Genomic DNA, 17,199 nt, shown 5'->3' on the forward strand with positions numbered 1-17,199 from the left:
GCGAGCGCGCGACGCCCTCTCGGGGGGCGAGGCCGCCGCCGCCGCCCCACGCGGCCCTAGCGCCCGTCCGCGCCGTGCGCGCCCCTGCGCGGCTGTGCGCGTCCCCGCCGCCGTCCCCGCCGTGCGCGCAGCCTGCCGGCTGTGCGCGTCCCCGCCGCCCGTACACCACCACCCCCGCCCCACCCCCCGCGTGTGCGCGCCGCCGGGACCGAGGGGAGGTGGGAGGGGGCGGAGCCAAAGGACCCCAGGAACCCGATCACCCGGTCCTTGAGCCTCTCTTCCACCCACACCCCTCCAAAAAAACGCCCACCAAATTATATCCCGGGAAATGACAGAGGGACTTGTGGCCAAACCTAATCCCACTAGGTCTCCATCCAGGAAACAGGTTGGGTGTTTGAGAACGAAAAAAAATCCCAAACTTGGAAAAATGAAAAATAAAAAAATCCAAGCTTGGAAAAAGGCAAAATTCTTGAGTTTGGGGTACCTCCCAGCATTCCTAATCAGCCTACCTGGTAAAAACAGAGCTATCAACAGGGCCCTTTCCACAGACCCACCCTTGGCTGACAGTCTGGAGGACGTAACCCCCTTGTCAAGGTAGAGTGGGTGGAGTCACTCCCAAAGGTGATGGGGGTTTTATTGCCCTAGAAAACGTGAACTAGTTTTGTTTTGATCTAACCTACATGTTTGTTAACTACCTAAATATATATGTACTTAGCAAACAAGGTAATATAGATACGTGTGTACACACACTTATGCACATGAACACATATAATTTTTGTCAAGTTTTCAAGAAACCAGCTTTTTTTTTTTCTTTTTTGGTCTACCCTGTTGGTTTCCTCTTTAATGACGTGAATATAATACCGGTGGGGCTCAGCATTTCAGAATTTCACTTTTAACGTGGTTACTAAGCACCATGACTTAAAGATGGCAAGGCGGTTTAAGGGCCGTTTACTCCGTCTTTTGATCACACATTCAGATATTTATTAAGCCCTTTCTTGGGGGCACTATGGTTGACAAGAGACATTTGCTTTCTCCCTGGGGGTTTGAATGGACACACGTACACGAGAAGGGCACAACAAGTAAATTTGGAACTTAGATGTGACACTGAATAATATGCAGAGTTTAAGAGTCCGAGCTCTGGGAATGAGACCTTGTGGGTTCAAATCTTTATTCCACCACAAAAGGCTCGTGACCCCGTCAAGTTCTTTTGTCTCTCTGTGCTCCCATTTCCTCATCTATAAAATAGGGATATTATATAGTATTCACCCCAGAGTTTGATACTAAAGAATAAAGGAGATAATGCATTTGAAGTACATAGCACAGTTCTCCCCCAGTAGTTAAAATCACAGTAAACATAAACTACTTTCATTATTATTATTTATTATTTACTGCATTCCTAAGATGCTGTTCAAATATTAAAAGATACGGTTCTTTCAAGGGGCTTACACATTGGTGACTAAGGTAGCTGAATATTTTTGTTGGGGTTTTTCCAAATTATTCTAGTTCTTCTTTTTGTTTCTATAAATGAACTTAAGGAAAGTATTAGTATTCAGTCTTTATACCAGCAGAATAGTTTCTAAAATAGCAGTTCTCAAAATGTGATCTGTGGACCCCTGAAAATCTCCAAGATCCTTTTAGGGGATCCTTTTAGTGGTTTAGTGGATGTCAAAACCACTTTCACAATAACACGAGAACATTAGTTGTCTTCACTATTTTTTAAAACATTTTTAAAATTGAAGTATAGTTAATTTACCAGTTTGTGTTAGTTTCAGGTGTACAACAAAGTGATTCAGTTATATATGTATACCTGAATATATATATTCTTTTTCAGATTCTTTCCCATTACAGATTATTATAAGATATTGATTATAGTTCCCTGTGCTATACAGTGGGTCCTTGTTGTTTATCTATTTCATATATAGTAGTTTGTTAATCCCAAATTCCTAATTTATGTCTCTGCTGCTATCCCCTTTGATAACCAGAAGTTTGTTTTCTTTTTTTTAAACATTTTTATTTTTATTTATTTATTTTTAAATTTAATTATTTTTGGCTGCGTTGGGTCTTCGTTGCTGCGCGCGGGCTTTCTCTAGTTGCGGCGAGCAGGGGCTACTCTTCGTTGCGGTGTTCTGGCTTGTCGTTGTGGTGGCCTCTCCTATTGTGGAGCATGGGCTCTGGGCACGCGGGTTTCAGTAGCTGTGGCACACGGACTCAGTAGTTGCGGCTCACGGGCTCTAGAGCGCAGGCTCAGTAGTTGTGGCTCACTGGCTTAGTTGCTCTGCAGCACGTGGGATCTTCCCGGCCCAGGGCTCAAACCCGTGTCCCCTGCCCTGGCAGCAGGATTCTTAACCACTGCACCACCAGGGAAGTCCCCCAGAAGTTTGTTTTCTATGTCTATGAGTCTATTTCTGGGGTTTTTTTACCTTTTAATTTTATATTGGAGTATAGTTGATTAACAATGTTTTGTTAGTTTCAGGTGTACAGCAAGGTGATTCAGTTATACATACACATGTATCTATTCTTTTTCAAATTCTTTTCCCATTTAGATTGTACATAATATTGAGCAGAGTTCCCTGTGCTATATAGTAGGTCCTTGTTGGTTATCCATTTTAAATATAGCAGTGTGTACATGTCAATCCCAAACTCCCTAACTATCTCTCCCCCCAACCCTTCCCCCAACCATAAGTTCGTTCTTGAAGTCTGTGACTCTATTTCTGTTTTGTAAATGAGTTAAATAAGTTCACTTATATCATTTTTTGTTTAGATTACATGTCTAAGTGGTAAATGATATTTGTCTTTCTCTTACTGACTTCACTTAATATGATGATCTCTAGGTCCATCTATATCACTGCCAATGGCATTATTTCATTCTTTTTTATGACTGAGTAATATTCTGTTTGTGTGTGTGTGTGTATATATACACATATACGTGTATATATATATATACACACATATACATGTGTGTATATATATATATACACACGTATATGTATATATATATATATATATATAAAATACCACACCTTCTTTATCCATTCAACTGTTGATGGACATTTAGGTTGCTACTATGTCTAGTTGTCTTCAATATTTAGACATTTGCTCTGATGGTACAAAAGAAATGGTGGGTAAAACTGGTGACACATAGCGTGAATCCAGGCAGTGGCACAAGACTGAACTGGTAGTCATTGTATTTTCATCACCATCGTGCACATGCAGTAAAAACAAACACACAAACAAAAAGTGCCACTGAAGATTGAAGCAGCCCTAGTTTTTGGAATGGGTTGGAAAGTGCACAAAAGTATTGCTAGGTATGGTGGTTCTCCGGAACCAAAGCTCTGGGGCCATGGTTTGCAATGCAAAACATTGAGCTGCTTTTTTTCATTGAACACCGTTTTTACTGGAAGGAAGAACTGACAGACAAACTGTGATTACACAGACTTGAGGATTTGGCAGACGTTTCCTCCAAAATGAATGAAATGAGCCTGTCACTGCAAGGAAAACAACTGATAGTTTTTATCGCTGATGATAAAATTCAGGTTTTCAAGTGAAAATTCAAACTTTTGGTTGGAAAACCTGTATCTGCCACTATGAGTTTGACAGCATCCCAATATTTAAAGATCTTTCTGATGAAATCAGTGGTGATGCTGAAGGGCATTTTTTTTTTTTGATATTGTATACTGATAGACCAATTGTGGCACAATAAAAATATATATATTTGGCCTTTTCCTGGTTCTTGACACAGAGAGTCTAAAACCTTTTAAATGTCTCAAATAATAGAGGTGATAGGAGCATCTTTTGTTCTAATATTTGGCCTTTGTTCCTGGTTCTTGACACAAAACTCCTAAATCCCTTGGAATTTCCTGGTCGATAAGAGCATCTTTTGTTTAATGAGGGGACTTTGGGTGGGCCCCTAGGTAGCTTCGGATGAGGACTGGTCACAACAAAGACCAAACCTTGATTAGAAGCCTGGAACTTTCAGCCTTACCTCCCCCAACCTCTGGGGAGAGGACAGGGGCTGGAGATTGAGTTAATAATCGATCATGACTATGTGATGAAACCCCCATAAAACACCTAAATGACAGGGTTTGGAGAGCTTCTGAGTTGGCAAGCACATCGAGGTGTTGGGAGGGTGACCGTGCGGAGAGGGCTTGGAAGCTCTACACGTACCAGCCCCCATACCTTGCCCTGTGCATCTCTTGCATCTGACTCTTCCCCAGTTGTATCCTTTGTAATAAATTGGTCATAGCAAGTAAACTGTTTTCCTGAGTTCTGTCAGCTGTTCTAGCAAAATCAAAACTGAGGACAGGGTAGTCGTGGGAAGTCTGATCTGTAGTCAAGTCAGCTGGAAGAGTGGTAACCTGGGGACCAACATGTGTGACTGGCATCTGCAGCGGGAGGAGCCTTGTTAAAGCTTTGGAGACTGATGGTAACTCCAGGTGGTATCAGAATAGAATTGTAGGACATTTAGTTGGTGTCTGGAGAATCCTAGAGTTGGTTGTTGGAAACACCCCAGGCTGATGAATTTTAACATCACAGCGTATGAAAAGTTATTGATAGGGTTTTGGGTTCTATGTTGTACTAAACTTTAAGAAACTACCACTTGCTGAGTTTGGGTGTAATATTAAAGAAAAACACCAAAAATTATCTGAAAAGATGATTGAAGTACTTCCTCCTTTTCTACTTATCTGCACAAGGAAGGATTTTCTTCATATTCTTTGACCAAAATAACACTGCAACAGATTGACTGCAGAAAAAGTATATGAATCCAGCTGCCTTCTATTAAGCAAGACATTAAAGAGATTTGAAAAAGGTAAGTAATGCTGAATTTTTGTTTTGGAAAATATAGCTATTTTTCCTTCAAATATGTTATTTATAGTAACATTTAATAGGAATATTGTTATTTTCCAATGAATTAATAAATAAATGTTTTAAATTTCTCAGTTTCAGTTACTAATATTGTCTGTATAGAGAGATATAATTCAGATGAACAAAAGCTCTTTGGGTTCATTGATCATTTTTAAGAGTATTGATGGATCCTCAGATCAAAATGTTTGAGAACTGCTGTTCTAAAAGAAACACTCATTCTTAAAAGTAAAAGAAAAATATACCAAATTCTTTTAGCCTCCACAATTGCCAAATGTATATCTTTAAAGTCAAGGCTGGAGGAATGACAGAAGTTAACCAAAGTTGGTCAACCAAGTTGACCAAAACCTATTTCCATCTGTTTGAATCAAACTGGTGGAATAATCAATAGATACATTTAGAGAAACCTAGATACCTCTTACAGGGGGTATGGGTTATATGGAGAACCATCATCCTATGAGAGTAGGAATTTGCCAGTTCCTCTAAGCATTCTGTGGTATTAAGATTGTGTAAATTTCTCTCCAGTTCTTCATTTTGGGTAAGTATGTATGGACTTGGAGTCTTTAGTGTTGGTGCTAGAAATTGACATTGTTTTCCTTCTTGCTTCCTTCTTCCTCAACTCCTAGGTGTGCCACAGAGAGGCCCCTGCATTCCCCGTAGCAGCCAGGGCAGGAGACAGTTCCCACAATACTGGCCCTCCCATTCCTGAACTCACATCTCAATATATACAAGTAGACACTAGTCCCTAGAGGACACTAGCCCCTCACAGGCTTCCTTGGAGTTTCTTTAAAAGAAGTAGTTTTGGAAGTCATTTCTCAGCTACCTGGACTGTAAAGGTAACAGAAAATTGCATACACAGTGTGCATACCCCAGCTCCTTTTCTGAAGCCCACTGAAAAATTATATTTGGCTCCCTTGGTGGGCATATGGGGAGATGCTTTCCAGGGTTGAAATGAGATTTTGTCAAGGTTAAGATGAGCTGTAGTGGTCCCAGCCAGGCATCTCTATGTGGTTCTAGAACTGTGAAATGTCCAGTTAATTAGAGGGCTCTTCTCAGTAGACATGCTGCTGGCGGCAGGGATTATACAAATCCACCTATGTTGATTTCCCTTTCCAATTTATAGCTGGATGTATAGTTCAAAGTCTTATGTACCAGGAGATAGCCAGGTGAAACAGGCTGGGTTCCATGCAGTAGCCCTCAGAAAACCTCTGATGAGTTTATTATGGTTTTTGTCGGGGGCTGTTTTGTCTTATTAATAATATCTCCTATATTAGCTAAAATATGATAGGGCTTCACATTTGGAAAGATTTACCAGAAGGATTTATTTCATATTTTAAGTTGGGGGCATTTTTAAGATCTACATTTTGAATTGTTGGAAATATATTTGAAATATTATTAAAATGAGAAAACCAAAAGAGGTGCTGAACTCATGAGATGGGAAGAGACCACAGACACATCCCACTATCAGGTTAGACTACCTTCCCAATGTAATTGGCTAAGGATAGAAAATTATATCAGAAGTAAGGTGACCACACAACCTGGGTTTGGGCCATGTGACTGGGTTCTGGCCAGTAAATGGTACACAGAATTGATCTAAGCCACCTATAGGGTTCACCCTTAAGAACATGCCATTTGATCCTCAAGTTTTCTTCCCCTGACATGTGCTGGGTGTTCCAGAAGTCAGACACACAGAATGGAGTCACCATCTGGAGGAAAGTTTTAGTACCTACATAGCATAACATGAGCAAAACATCAGCATTCATTGTGTTAAGCCAAGGAGAGTTCAGGGCATATGCCTTATACAGCACAGCCTATTCTAATACAATATTCTAGTTTAGTGATAAGAACACTGGACTGAAAGTCAGGAGACTTAGGTTCATTGAGGTTGAACTATAAGAGATAGCTGATAATCAATAGTTTCTGATGTTCAAGAATGGCAATTTCGCATGACTAACTCTAAGTTCCACCTTTGTGGTCAGCTAGCTATGTGACGCTGAATTATCCAATAATCCCATCTGAATCTCATTTTTCTCATCTGTTAAAATCAGACCTAACAGACATCTATAGAACAGTCACCTAGTACCAGGAGAACTTACATCCTTCTCAAGGATACACAGAACATTCTCTAGGATATATATGCTATATGCTAAGCTGTAAAACAAACCTTGATAAATTTAAAAGGATTGAGATTATAGAAAGTATGTTCTCTAATCACAATGGAATTAAATTAGAAATCAGTAACAGCAGGAAACTTGGGAAATACACTATATTAAATTAAACAACAAAATCCTAAAATAATGAATGGACCAAAGAAGAAATCACAAGGAATTAGAAAAGACTTACAAATGAATGAAAATGAAAGCACAACATCTGCAGATCTATGGAATATTCAGAAATTTATTGCTATAAATGAGAACATTAAAAAGAAAAAAGATCTCAAATTTAACCTAAACTTTCACCTTAAGAAACTAGAAAAAGAACAGCAAACTTAAAGCAAGAATAAAAGAAGTAAATAATAAAGATTAGCGTGGTAATAAATGAAAGAAAAAATAGAAAAGCAATAGAGAAAATAACAAAACAAAAAATTGGCTCTTTGAAAAAATCAACAAAATTGATACATCTTTTTCTAGATTGACCAAGAAAAAAAGAGAGGAGTCAAATTACTAAAATCAGAATGGAAAGGGGGATATTACTTACAAACTTACAAAAATAAAAAGGATTATAAATGAATACTATGAACAATTGTATGCCAACAAATTAGATAACCTGGACAAGTGGACAAATTCCTAGAGAAACACAAACTACCTAAAATTGACTCAAGAAGAAACAGAAAATCTGAATAGACCTATAACAAACAAGTAAGAGATTGAATTAGTAATTTTAAAACTTCCTACAAAGAAAAGACTAGGCCCAGGTGACTTCACTGTTGAATTCTACATTTAAAGAAGAATTAATGTGAATCCTTCACAAACTCTTGCAAAATATAGAAGAGGATGGAACACATCTCAACTCATTCAATGAGTCCAATACTACCCTGATACCAAAGCTAGACATAGACATCACAAGAAAACTACAGACCCATATCTTGTATACAAAAGACACAAAATCCCTCAACAAAATACATGCAAATTGAATCCAGTAACATATATAAAGGATTATACAACATGACCAAGTGGGATGTATCCCAGGGATGAAGGTTGCTTTAACATCTGAAAATCAATTAATGTATTACACTATATCAATAGAATACAAAGGACAAATCACATGAGTAAATAGAAGCAGAAAAAGCATTTGACAAAATTCAACTCCCCTTATTGATAAATACATGCAATAAACTAGGAATAGAAGGAAACTTCCTCGACCTGATAAATGACATCTACAAAACTCTACAAATAATATCATACTTGATGGTAAAAGACTGAAAGCTTTCCCCGGAGATCAGGACCAAGACAAGGATGTCCACTTTCATCACTTCTAACATTTTGCTGGAGGTTCTAGGCAGGACAGTTAGGCGAGAAAACAAATGAATTATCCATATTGGAAAGGAAGAAGTAAAACTATCTCTATTTTCAGATGATATTGCATACAGAAAATCCTACAGATTCTATTAAAAAGAACTAATAAGTTAGTTGAACAGAATTACAGGATATAATACAAAAATCATTGTATTTTTATAAACTAGCAATGAACAATCCAAAAATGGAATTAAGAAAACAATTCTATTTATAATAGCATCTAAAGGAATAAAATTCTGGAGATAAATTTAACAAAAGAGGTACAAAACTTACGCTCTGAAAACTACAAACATTTTTGAAAGAAATTAAAGAACACCTAAATAAATGTAGAGACATCCCATGTTCCCGTATCCAAAGACTTAATATTAAGATGGCAGTACTCTCCAAATTGATCTACAGATTCATTGCAATCCTCATCAAAATTCCAGCTGGTTTCTTTGAAGAAATTGCCAATGTGACCCTAAAATTCACAGGGAAATTCAAGAAACTCAAAGTAGCCAAGACAATGTTGAAAAATAAGATCAAAGAGGGAGGAATAACACTTCTCAATCTTAGAACTTACTACAAAGCTACAGTAATGAAGAGAGTGTGGTACCAGCATAAGAATAGACATATGGATCAATGGAATAGAATTGAGAGTCCAAAAATAAACCTTCACGTTTATGATTTCCAACAAGTGTAACAGGGAAGAACAACCCTGACTCCATATTGGACGTGTTTCTTTAACCTTTGTATTCTATTGCTTTTGCTACAAGTTATTCACTAAAGGGATGTTGCCTATAGCTTAAGGCATGCATAATGGCCCATCTCCAGGAAGCCTGTCTCCCATGTCTGAAGGTTAAGCTAAAATATCTTTGTTTTCCTTTGTTCACAGGAAACATCCTGACCAGGCCCACCTGTGGAAAAGAAGAAATTAACACACCCCCTCCGGAGTCTGGCCAGAACCAGGAAATATTTGCAACAACTTGTTGCCTTTTTTACTTTACCTCCTCACCTTCCCCTCTTTCTTTTATAAAAGAAACTAGCATCCAGACCCGAGCAAGATGGTTCTTTGGGACAGTAGCCCACCATCCTCTTGGTCTGTTGGCTTTCCGAATAAAGTTGCTATTCCTTGCCTCAACAACTGGACTCTCCATCGATTGGCCTGTCATGCAGTGAGCAGTACGAGCCTGGACTCAGTAACACAAGGTTGCTAAGATAATTAAATGAAAACAGAATAGTCTTTTCAAAAAATGGTGTTGAGATGACTGATATCCATGTGCCAAAGAATGAATTTAGACACTTCCATCACATCATATTGAAAAATTAACTCAAAATGGATTGTAGATCTAACTGCAAGAGCTAAAACTAAAAAACTAGCAGAAAAATAGGCATAAATCTTTGTAACCTTGAGTGAGACTATGGTTTCTTAGATATGACACCCAGAGCACAAGCAACAAAAGAAAAAAATAGATAAATTGGACTTCATCAAAAACTTTAAATGTTGTGCTTCAAAGGATACTATCAAAAAAGTGAAAAGACAACCCACAAAATGGGAAAAAACTTTTGCAAGTCCTATATCTAATAAGGGACTAGTATCTAGAATATATACAGAACCCTTACAATTCCATAACAAAAAGACAAATAACCCAGTTTAAAAATGGGCAAAGGGGGCTTCCCTGGTGGCGCAGTGGTTGAGAGTCTGCCTGCCAATGCAGGGGACACGGGTTCGAGCCCTGGTCTGGGAAGATCCCACATGCCGTGGAGCAACTGGGCCCGTGAGCCACAACTACTGAGCCTGCGCGTCTGGAGCGTGTGCTCCGCAACAAGAGAGGCTGCGATAGTGAGAGGCCCGTGCACCGCGATGAAGGGTGGCCCCCGCTCGCCACAACTAGAGAAAGCCCTCGCACAGAAACGAAGACCCAACACAGCCAAAAATAAATTAATTTAAAAAAAAAATGGGCAAAGGATCTAAATAGACGTTTCTCCAAAGAAGATATGCAAATGGACAGTAAGCACATGAAAAGATGCTTAACATCATTTAATCACTAGGGAAGTGAACATCAAAATCACAGTGAAATACCACCTCACATCAACTAGAGTGGCTAGAATCAAAAAGACAATAACAAGTGTTGGCAATCGTGGAGAAATGCAACCCTCACACATTGCTGGTGAGAATATACAATTGTACAATCGTTTTGGAAAACTTCTTACCAGTTCCTCAAAATGTCAACCTAGCAGGTATATATTCCAAGAGAAATAAAAACATACATCTATGCAAAAACTTGTATGCGAATGTTCACAACATCGCTGTTTATAATAGCCAAAGTGTAGAAACAACACAAATTGTCCACCAAATGATGAATGAATAACCAAATATAGCATGCTCATACAGTGGAATATGACTTGGCAAAAAAAAAAAAAAAAAAAAAAGGAATGAAGTACTGATACATGCTACAACATGGAGAGCTACATAGTATCACTGGTAATGGCTTCGTGCTATTTCATTTTATAGGCGTACCATAGTATATGAAAAAGATCCCCTTTGCTGGACATTTAGGCTACCTCTAGTTCTTTATGTCATAAACAGATTCTAGGAATATGGAGGTGGTAGTGGCAGCACAGTTTTTTCAGTTTCTCAAAATATCAGCATAAAAACAGAGCAACTAGATAGCAAAACCCATGGACAACACTGACAACAAAACCAGATGATGAGCCATTGCCACAAACCTCAAAAATACAAGTAGGCAGGGAAAAACCACAGACCCATAGGTTAACAGCATCTGTACAGAAACAGACAGATAACCAGGCAGCATCTGAAAAACTGGAGAACAGGAGAAACCCGAAGTTGTACAGAGGACCAGTTTGAAAGCCGCCACTGAAATGGGGGAGGGTCTTGCCCAATCCAATAGCAGGTGAGAGGGGTCCCACAGTAAAAATTGAGGGGCTGGAGCGGTGTAGTCTTTAGGAACCGTCAACACTGACTGCCTGGGCTCCCAACTCCAAGCATCTTCACTAGGTATTCCGAATTGCTTGCAAAGGGGTTGTGCTAATTTACCTGCCCACCACTTCTTTGCCACATTAGTATTGTCAGACTTTTAGATTTCCGACAATCCTATGTGTGTGAATGGTGTGTAATTGTTTTAATACATACTTCTCTCAAACTAGTCTACTGGTCACTATGAGACATGGGACCTGGGACCCTTTGCTGCAGTGCTGCAATGCTTGCACCTGGACACACCTCTCCTTGAGCAACAAAATACAAAGAAACTCTATGGGACTAAAAATAACTGCATGCATGCGCAGTCGGTGCAAATTCTGAACAAAAGATACAAAGAGACCAAAAAACCCAACTGCCACTTTTGAACAGCCTGGAGCAAAAGCAGGGTACTGCGCATGCCCCCTGCACACAACACCAGCTAAGGGGTGGGCAAAACACCTAAGCCAACCCTCTGGCACGACCCCTGGACACACCCCTACCCTCACCCCGTATAAGGAACAATCTCACCCCCCATCAGGGATCGAGCCAGCAAGGGAACCTGCTGTTTGCTCTCACTGCCCCCTGCTGCAGCAGGGACCCCAATAAAGCCTTGCCTGAATTTCTTGTCTAGGCTCTGATCAATTTCTATTGATTAGGGAGGCCGAGAACCCAGGTCGGTAACAACTATATCTCTTCTTCTCTGAATTGCTTGTTCATATCCTTTGCTGGGTCTTGACTCAGATCCTTACCAGCTGTGTAATATTGAGTAAGCTGTTTCAATTCTAAGGTTCCCCATCTGTAGAATGAAAAATGAATAATAGGATTACTTTATAGCTGTAGGGTGATTATTAGGATAATGTGCCTTTATATATATTTAGAACTGTGCCCAGCACATAGTAAACACTGTCTAATTGTTAACTATTATTAATTCATAGCATATATGAATTTATATTTGTATATAAATTCTTCATCTGCCATAAAAATGTTCTCTCTGATTGTGGCTTGTCTTTAACCTTGGTTTGTAGCATATTTTATCGTATAGAAGTTTAACACTTTTATGATAATACATCAATATCTTCTCTAGAGATTTCTGCTGTCTTTATAAAGAAATCACCTTTCCCCCAATAATAAAATAGTATTGTGTACTTTCTTCCAGTTGTTCTAAAATTTCTCAATTTAAAAATTTATCTAATTTCACATTTAGCTAATCTCACTCCCATCTGGAATTTATTTTTATATGGTGTGAAGAAGTATAAATCTAATTTTTTTCCGTATAGAAAGCTGAGCTAGACTACAAGTGCTGGTTATGGCCACGAGGACTGGTGAGGATGACGACCTGCACTTAGCTTGGGTTACTTTCTCTATCGCTTACTTGTGAGCCAACCAATGACCAGGGCAAAGATCACAGGAAGCTAAGGAAATATTTCTCCAAAATTTCCTTTGTTGTCATGGAAGTACATCTGAATATTTGGTGGTCTCAGCAGCCCTGTGGGGAAAGAAAAGTGCCAGAGGCTGCAGAATCAAGACAGCCTGCCTTTTATATCATCTTGGAGGTTGAAAGTGTAGGTGGAGTCACATCAACCTTTCAAGATCCCTTAAAAATGTCAGTACAATGTGTACCTTCCATTCCATTTCTATGTCGGCCTCCCTGAGATTTGGATGCCATGAGATAACACAGTTGCCCCAGCTCCATTTGTTGACTCGTCTTTCCCCATGATTGGTAACATCTCCCACACCGAGGGCCCCCTAAAGACCAAGGTCTCCGTGAATATGATAACTAATAGCGTCCATGTAAAACAATGTCAAACAGTGGCCAACTTGATCTTGGTTTGTCCAAAGTCTGAAAGCTTCAGAGATGAAGTGAAAAAAAAAAAAAGATCCTTATTTTTTGTTGACACATTCCAGGTTTTAGAGATTCATAACACAACCCAGAGCCTTTCTATACAATTGCCTAATGGGATGACACCAGCTTAGGACTTGGATGTGTGCCTTCTGATAAACATGGTGGTGTCAGATATTACAGCTGGGTAGTTATAATTGTAATAATTCTGTAGTTGTCTCCTGTAGAAAACTGAGTCACTCCATGAATTGGTCAGCAAACTTTCCAAAAAGAAAGTTACTCAAATGAGCAGAGGAGGACTAAATGTGTAGTTACAGCCCCGTTCTATTTCCTGTGCACCAATTGCTTCCTCAGTAGTGTACCTATGCCTCAGCGCTCTCATGGTGTCATGATGGGTAATAAAAACACAGAATCCGGAGGAGGAGCATTGCTACATTGTATTAAAATATGGCCTTGGGATGAAAAGAAATGAGCTTGTGACGTCTGAGTAATAGGGAGATGAAACATTGTGAGAATTATTCATAGTGGGTCATAAAATGGAAAGGCCAGGATGCCTTTCCCAGAGCAGGGCAGCCAGCAATGCTCAGGGGTTGTTTGCATTCTGCTTCTCTAAATGACAAATTCTAGTCATCAGAGCTTTCTCGAAACTTCCTATCCACCAGGGCTGCTTAGGTTAGTGCACAAATGATATTTTTACACATGCAGATGGCTGTGCTTAGATCATGTGGACGCTAGCAGCTGTGATGGAGCCGGGCTGGGGCACAGATCACTCCAGGCATTCCACGCAGCTTCTGGGGAGTCCTCTATTATCTATTTATTTTCTGCGTAAGATTTGTCTTTGTCAGTATTTTTCCAGAACCAATATAAAAATACCTTTGTGTGTTCTGAACCCAAAACTGGCTGAGAATGAGCTATTGAGTACACAAGAGAAATCATCTATTTTTTTAAAAATATTTACTTATTTCTTTATTTTGTTGCACTGGGTCTTAGTTGCGGCAGGCAGGTGGGCTCCTTAGTTGTGGCAACTGGGCTCCTTAGTTGTGGCATGCAAACTCTTAGTTGTGGCATGCATGTGGGATCTAGTTCCCTGACCAGGATCAAACCTGGGCCCCCTGCATTGGGAGCGCAGTCTTAACCACTGTGCCACCAGGGAAGTCCCAGAAATCATCTACTTTTGTTTGAACTGAGGTTCTTAACCCGGGGCCCCTGAATCCATAGGCAGAGCTTCTCAAACTCAGAGGGCAGCGGAGCCCTCTGTGAAGTGTGTTTTCAGTGCAGAGTCCTGTGTGCCACACCCAGCAATCCTGATTCTGGGAGTCTAGAAGGGGACCCATGAACCTGTATTTTTCATGCACACCCCGGGTGTTTCTCAAGCACATGGTCTGGGGGCTACATTCAGAGGAACCCTCTCCTGAGGGTGGGTGCTTGTTTGTGGTAGGGGTTCAAGAAAAAGGACTGTGGAAGACAGAGAAAACAAACTTATGGTTACCAAAGGGAGAAGGTGGGGAGGGATAAATTGGGAATTGGGGATTAACAGATACAAAGTACTACATATAAAATAGGTAGACAAGGACCTACTGTATAGCACAGGGAACTATGGTCAATATTTTGTAATAGCCTATAATGGAAAAGAATCTGAAAAAGAATATATGTACATATATACATGTATAGCTGAATCACTTTGCTGTACTCCTGAAACATTGTAAATCAACTGCACTTCAATTAAAAAATAATAATAAAATAGACACACACACACACACACACATACACACACGGTAAATGGATAAACAAATTGTGCTAGATCCACACAAAAGAATACTGTTCAGGAATAAAAAGGAATGAACCACTGGTACATGCAACATGGATAATGCTTAACAGAAGAAGCCAGACACAAATAGTACCTAATGTACGATTCCATTTATATGAAATTCTAGATTAGGCAAAACTAATCTGCAGTGGTGGACAGGTCAGTGCTTGCCTAGGGCTGGGACTTGGTGTGGGAACCAACTGCGAAGTCACATAAGGGAACTTTTGGGGGTGATGAAAATGTTCCAGATTTTGATTTTTTTTTTCACTTTTTTTTTTTTTTTTGGCCGTGCTGCGCAACACGTGGAATCTTAGTTCCGCAACCAGGGATCAAACCCGTGCCCCCTGCAGTGGAAATTTGGAGTCTTAACCACTGGACTGCCAGGGAAGTCCCCTAGATTTTGATTTTGACGGTGGCTATTTGGGTGTATATATTTATCAAAATTCCTTCAAGGATACACTTAATATGGGTGTATTTTATTATATGTAAATTATACTTTGACAACAATAGAAAAACAGGACTGTGGAAAGAACCATGTGCCTGACCCCTGAAATGGTATGAAAATTGGGCATCCAGATGTGCTGTGAATTTTTCAGAGATGAGGATGTATGGCTTCCCTCACATACCCGGAGAGACCCATGTGCCCTCAGAAGTTACAAACCACGATAGCACTTAGTTCCCACGGAGCTAATGATCACATCTGTTTCCAAGGAGGGTGTTTAACTTCTCTCAGCTATGGGAAAGTGACTCAAAAGGGACAGCTTATCGAGGTGGATAGGCAGCTGGTCTCTGCAAACAAAGGTGGCAGCAGTGCAGTCTGTGCACCAGGCAGCCTTGCTAAAGGCTCCCAAAGACAGTCAGGGGGGCAGGAATCTCCCCTGGGGCTGGTTTTCCTCAGCTGGTGTCCAGGAAATGGCTCTTGGAGGTGGCCTGACTCTCCAGCAAAGGTCTGAGGTCCTTCAGTTCCAGAGCCCCCTCACCTCCTTGAGTTTCCAGAACCTTCCTCTCCTGCTCCTTGGCCTGTGCAGAACCATGAAGAACAGCCCACAATCACGAAGACTGTCCATAATGACCATTCGAAACTTCCCTCTGACCGTAGCCATTTCTTTTTCATTTCCCAGCTGGCTTCTCAAGCATCTATTACCATTAACTTACATGAGTTTTTCTTTCAAATTCTTTGTTTACGATAACAAAAAAAATCATAGGGTTTGGTTCATTGTTATTATTTTACCTTGGCACAGATGGAAGATGACCAAAGTGCCCCTGGCCCTCTTTTGACTTAAAGACTCACAAATATATATGCCTTTCAGAAAACAGATCTCAAATGGGGTGAAACAGAGCAACACATTTTTAAACAAGACCAATTAGGATCACCACTTTCACAGAAGCTACACTGATTTGCAGAAGCCGTAGCAACAATCTCTGAAGTTCCGATATTTTATGATGCTTGTGTTAGAAACAACACGGATGAGCATGATTACATGATGTAGAAGAACATTTCTCTGAGTTTTCATCTTGTTAAGTTTGTTTCAGTTAGAGAGGGATACATTTTCTTCTTCAGCTGAGAGTTCTCTTACGAGCAATTAGAAGGATCTATTATGTCAGGGCTTGGATTCCATTACTTAGCACTGTGAAGAATAAAGCAGGCCTGTCTTATGAAAATATTTAAAAATTTAAAATATGGAGCAGGAAAAAGTGGAAAGAGAATTTAACAAAGGGAATATGGAGCGTGTGAGGTCTTGCCTCTAAATTGCCCTAACTTCCTGCTTCTTCCCACCAGCCTCCAGCTAGGTACCTTAGCCTCTTCTTTACATGACCTGGCTCGAATTCCTTCCCACACCTCCAGCCCTGTGTGTGCCTTTATCTCCTTCCCTCCTGTTTCAGAGGTGAGAGACTGATCCCTCCTCCTGGCTTGTGACTCTGTCCCCTTGGATGACTCCCTGACTTTGGCTCCTCAATTTCCTTTCATCTCCCTGTCTCTACCAATTCCTCTGCTCTGCCGACCTGCATGTCCCCATCTCCTTCACCCTTCATTTATTACGGAGCTTTCCTCGTGCGCAGCCCTCTCACCTTCCGTCCTTGGAAGGCTGGTCTGCACGCGCTCCTCTGCGGTCTCTGCGTCTGCGCATGCCCACCCCAGCCCCTGACGACACTGCGCACCCACGGCATCCTAGATGCTAAATCCACCGTCCCTCTCTCCCTGGCAGTTCCCGCTGGA

The sequence above is a fragment of the Eschrichtius robustus genome, chromosome 15 (genome assembly GCF_028021215.1).
Source record: "Eschrichtius robustus isolate mEscRob2 chromosome 15, mEscRob2.pri, whole genome shotgun sequence".
NCBI lineage: Eukaryota > Metazoa > Chordata > Mammalia > Artiodactyla > Eschrichtiidae > Eschrichtius > Eschrichtius robustus.